Here is a 6087-nt window from a genome sequence, read left to right as displayed (position 1 = left end):
TGTCTCTGCCTTGGTCCTTTCACTATTGGCTGCCACTTCCCAGTGGGTGTCAGGTGGTGCAATACCAGCTAAGCAGTGTAATTTCTCCAGTGGTGTAGGGCGCAGACACCCCATGATAATGCGCCCTTTAAGAGCCACATCCACTGTTTTAGTGTGGTGAGATGTGTTCCACACTGGGCATGCATACTCAACAGCAGAGTAGCTGCTATCGCACTGCTATCGCACCAGTAGCGGTATCGCACCACCTGACATCCGCCGGGAAGTGGCAGCCAATAGTGAAAGGACCAAGGCAGAGACATCTCCAGCTCATCCCCTGTTTGGGTATCAGCCAGCACGTCAACGACTTAAATCCAGACATAGTTTTCTAAGATCTAAAGAGACACTCGCTGGAACACCTCAGCAAGCAAGAGTCCAAAAGTGGCAGGCTCAAACCCAAAACCTAAACCAATGGCTGATACCAAATGAGAGACTCCCCTCTGGGCACACAGAGGACTGGGCGACTTGGAAGACGCTGAACAGACTGCGCTCTGGCACCACAAGATGCAGAGCCAACCTTCAGAAATGGGGCTACAAAGTGGAATCCTCGACATGCGAATGTGGAGAGGAGCAAACCACTGACCACCTCCTGCAATGCAACCTGAGCACCACCACATGCACAATGGAGGACCTTCTTGCAGCAACACCAGAAGCATTCTAAGTGGCCAGATACTGGTCAAAGGACATTTAATCAACTACCAAACTCACACATTTTGTATTTTCTCTGTTTGTTTGCTTTGTTCTGTTAGAAATGTAATATAACTGAGTGGCTGCCCTGACACGAGAAATAAAAATCGAATTGTTGCCAATTGGAAGCTGCCCGAAGTCGGGGGGGGGGGGGTTGAGAAGGGCAGGGTACAAATATTCGAAATAAATAGATAAATAATCTGAGTCCACACTGCCATATATTCCAATTCAAAGCAGATAATATGGGGTTTTATTCAGCTAAGTGGATGGGGCTTCAGTTCAAAGCAGATGTTGTGGATTATTTGCTTTGATATTCTGGATTATATGGCTGTGTGGAAGGGCCCTCAGTTCAAAGCAGATAATCCGGATTTTATATGGCAGTGTAGAAGGGGCTGGATCTACACTGCCCTATATCCCAATATTTGATCACAAATTATCTGCTTATCCTACATTATCTGGCAGTGTAGACTAATATAATCTGGTGCAAAGCAGATAATCTGGGATCTGATCCTGGGATATAGGACAATGTAGATTCAGCCTTACCTAGGGCCCTTCTACACTGCCATATATTCCAAACTGGATTATCTGAATCTACACTGCCATATAATCCTATTCAAAGCAGATAATCTGGATGTTATATGGCAGTGTAGAAGGGGACCTAGAAGGGCCCCCCATCTGCACCCTAAAGAGCATTCAATTGTTGATACGCTGATATGAGAAATGAAAGTCTGAAACTGCACAAAACATAAACAGTCCCTAAATTATGAACATGATTAATTCTGTAAGTTTGTTCTTAAAGTTAATTTGTGTGTAAATTGGAACAGGGACATTTTAAAAGTGTAACTCCAGCCATATATATATCTACATTATCTGCTTTGAATGGGATGATCTGACACTGCCATATAATTCAGATCAAATCAGATAATCTGGATTTTATTCATCTGTGTAGAAGGGGCCTGAATGACTTATCAGGATAAGACGTATAGTAGTCAGAAAGTCTGTCAAAGCAATGCTCCCCTTCATGTTCACCTATCAATGCGAATTAGGCTTTTTATCTTCTGCTTACACCAAAAACAAATTTACATATCCATCTGTTGAACATAAAGCCTGATTTCAAAACTATTTTTTAGTATAAAAATGAAACAATTTCATTCGTCACTTTAGATGTGAATTGAGTATTTTTGTGTACTGAAATAAATGTTTGTGGTTATATGTAATATTTTCTTGTGCCAAAATAAAAGTTTATCAAACCAGGGTTTCTTAAACTTTTCCGCTTGTGACCCCTTTGGGCCCAATAAATGTTTCTGTGACCTCATGTACATAGGAATATAAAATAGGTATAAAATTTAAACATTTTCTGATAAATTAGCATTTGCAAGACTTGCCAAACAGGCAGAGGCCTCTTCTACACTATCATATAATCCAGATTATCAAAATTGATAATCCGCATTATCTGCTTTGAACTGCATTATATGAGTCTACACTGTCATATAATCCAGTTCAAGGCAGATGACCTGCATTTTATATGGCAGTATAGAAGAGGCCTGAGTTTCCTTTTTGAATGAAGTATAGCTGAAACATATTCTGCAGAGTTCACTATAAACACTGCACAACAGATTAGTATCAATGTCTAAAACAGCCACTAGGTGACATTCAGAAAATGTTTACTGATGTCATTTTTGGGGATCTAAAAATTGAGCTAAGGGGTCCCCAAGTGGGATCAGGAGCTGCAGTTTAAGAAGCAGTGCTCTAGAGCTTCAGCTCTACCTAAAAATCAAAATAATCAAACTTCAGCTATCGCATTTTGGCTCTGTCATGAGATGACATGATTCACTGGAAAAGACAAGGATGCTTTGAAAATTGGGATGCAATAAGAAAAGAGAAAAACCACATTGTAGGTGACATACTTGATTAAGGAAGTCACTCTTTTGGTTAGTCTGAGAATGAAGGGTTGAGCAGGGTTGTTAATGACAGGGTTTTGGGAGGTCTCATATTCATAGGGTTACCATCAATTGAAGCTGACTTCATGGCAATTAACATCAAATAATAAACAATACAAAACTATAGTTAATGCAAACCTGATTATCTTCCTACTAATTTCTCCATGTATATAGCCTCCTAAGTAAGAAGATACGATAGCTATAGTTATTAGTCATATTGTGTTTGCTGTCCAAATTACTGCAACATCCTTGCAACTGAGATTAGTATTGTTGCTGCAGATTTTTTAATTTAAAAAAATCTCTTCAACTATAAGAAATCAATTGCAGCCTTTATTTGAGTTTTCACAAGAGAGGGGGGGGGGGGGGAGGTTGGGTTAAAATAACTTTCCAAAGCCCAGTTTTGTTGAAAGCATGTAAACCTGAACAGGAATTCATAACCTTGTGTTTTTACACAAAACTCTCATGATTGGCTTTGAAAAAAAAAGTAGAAGCTCCTTCTTTTGAGGCTTTTAAGCAGAGGCTGGATGGCCATCCGTGAGGGGTTCTGTGAATGTGATTTTCCTGCTTTTTGGCAGGATCTTGGACTGGATGTCCCACAAGGTATCTTCCAACTCTATGGTTCTACGATTCTATGATATAACAGTGTACACCCATATAATCCAGTTCAACATAGATAATCTGGATTATTTGTTTAAATAATCTGATTTATATGGCAGCGTAGATCCAGCCTGATTCTCTCTGTGTGTATGTATGCTTTTTACTCTCTAAAGTTTCTAAGAGGCACTCCAAAGGATAATCTAGTCCACTCCCAATTACTACTAAGCACAGTGCTATCAGTATCACCTTACTTATTTAGGTGATCCCTCATTGGCCAAGTAGGATAGTCTTCCAGGATTGGTATTCTGGTGGGTTCATAGGTGACTGTGGAGCCCTATTCTTGGTCTGCATCTTCTCTCACAGTGAGGGCATTGGTTTCCAGGTGGAAGGCGGTCTCAGTCTCAGTTGGCTTGATGCACCTTTCTCTTGGCACGTTTCTCTCTTTCACCCTCCATTCATGCCTCTTCAAATTCTGCAGCACTGCTGGTCACAGCTGACCTCCAGCTGGAACGCTCAAGGGCCAGGGCTTCCCAGTTCTCAGTGTCTATGCCAGAGTTTTTAAGGTTGGCTTTGAGCCCATCTTTAAATTTCTTTTCCTGCTCACCAACATTCCATTTTCTGTTCTTGAGTTCGGAGTAGAGCAACTGCTTTGGGAGACAGTGGCTGGGCATCCGGACAACGTGGCCGGTCCAGCGGAGTTGATGGCGGAGGATCATCGCTTCAGTGCTAGTGGTCTTTGCTTCTTCCAGCATGCTGACATTTGTCTGCCTGTCTTCCCAAGAGATTTGCAGGATTTTCCGGAGGCAGCACTGATGGAATCGTTCCAGGAGTTGCATGTGATGTCTGTAGACAGTCCACGCTTCACAGGCATATAGCAGGGTTGGGAAGACAATAGCTTTATAAACAAGCACCTTGGTATCCGTATGGATGTCCCAGTCCTCAAACACTCTCTGTTTCATTCAGAAAAATGCTGCACTCGCAGAGCTCAGGTGGTGTTGTATTTCGGTGTCGATGTTGACTTTGATGGAGAGCAGGCATGTAGCTGGGGGGCGGGGGGGGGGGGGGGGGGCTTGAGGGGCTTCAGCCCCCCCCCCCCCGAAATTCTCATGGTTTGCGAAAAGGCCTTACTGGTGCATTATTTAAACTGTTATGTTTATTCATATCATGATTTGATCACCATATTCAATATATCCCATATGCATGGGGGTATTGGGGTAATGATACAAAAGGTTGGCTAGGCTAGACCCTCTTTCACTCAGACTCAGCCCCCCCCGAAACCCCCCCTGAAAATTTTTTAGCCCCCCCCCCCCCCCCCCCCCGAAACGAAATCCTGGCTAGGGGCCTGATGGAGAGGTATCAGTATCACCACTACCATATTGCAAGTGAATGGTAGGATATATAGTATGGTGTAATGTTTGCAGTGTTGGAAGTGGAACTGGGGAGATTTCAAGTTGTAGTCTGCATTGAGTCATGAAAACTCACTGTGTGTCCTTTGTCCTGTCACTCTTTCTCACCCTGACCTATCTCTCGGGATTGTAGTAATCATAAAATGGAAAGGAGATCCATGTTTATGACCTTGAATTATTTGCCTCTGGGACAATATATTAATGTAACCTCTAAATAAATAAGCCCAGCTAAAAATTAATTGCAGAGGTGAGATATGAACCGAAGTGAGATATAAACTCATAGTGATTTGGTTTACATTGAGCTACAATAGTTGTTACCAATACTCAATCTTCCTTGCCATGTATGCTTGTGTATGTTCTTTACAGTTTGCTTCTGATAATTTGCTTAAAGCAACACAGTGCAGAAAATGGGATGGTGGAATTTGCGGCTTCTATTAGAATTCTGGTTTCCATGGTGACAATTTCCTTTGCTTTTCCACTCGGATGTCTAAGTTCATCCAGAACATTCTTCAAACGATATTGCAAAACGGCCTCACTTTCTCATATATGGCTTATGACCTTGAGAAGAGCAGCTTTGAAGAGAATTTTTAAATAAAGGAAATGGCAGTGTTTGAAATGATAAGCTGATTAAACAGAGAGAGCAAGAGAGTGTGCAAAACCATATGTGTGTGTATATATATTTCTATGCAATGCAGCACTGCCCATTTGTGTTGTCAAGGAACAGCAGCCCAAATACTGCAGTATGCAGTATGACTATTGCAAACTGCAGGAGTTTGAATTTTCCCTATAAGTCATAGCAATGACACACAACCAAAATTGATAATAGCCATCTGTCCTAAGCCTTCACTTTCACCTCCCGCTTGCAGGCATGCAGAGGCAGTTGAATGGCTATGATTGGAAATAAAATTTAGGATTCGTTTTTAGATGGTGAAACTGAAAGATTTGTGCTTTATGTATTCCTGCTGTGCCTCTCTGATGTAAATTAGACCCTTTGCAAATACACAGTCCTTGATCTGAAAAAAAGACACCAAAATTATTTTGTATTCTCTAAAAGCAGTAAAGAATCTATCATTTTTTTTGGCTGTGTTTTTTAAAAATTATTTTTGTACAACATTTTTTCCCCTTGAGCACTTTAAAGTCACTTACACGGGGAGCTCAGTGGCCTTCTGACTCATCCAGCACAGATTCGTCACAGTTTTATCCATTGTAATGCATCAGCTGCCCAGAGGCCATTCTCTTTACAAAAGTAGAGCAGAGCATGAATTTATCTTGTGCTTCTTCTAGTACTTCATAGAGAATTAAAACCAAAAGAGGAAGCTTACTGGAGAAATTTTCCTTCTCTATTCCTCTGTCATACACACAGATAGAATTTAATCAACACTTTGGCAATTATGATTTAATTTTCTTCTGAAAAGGTTTCT

The sequence above is a fragment of the Anolis sagrei genome, chromosome 6, assembly GCF_037176765.1.
Source record: "Anolis sagrei isolate rAnoSag1 chromosome 6, rAnoSag1.mat, whole genome shotgun sequence".
NCBI lineage: Eukaryota > Metazoa > Chordata > Lepidosauria > Squamata > Dactyloidae > Anolis > Anolis sagrei.
The sequence above is the reverse complement of the archived record's forward strand: the minus strand, read 5'-3'. Positions refer to the sequence as shown.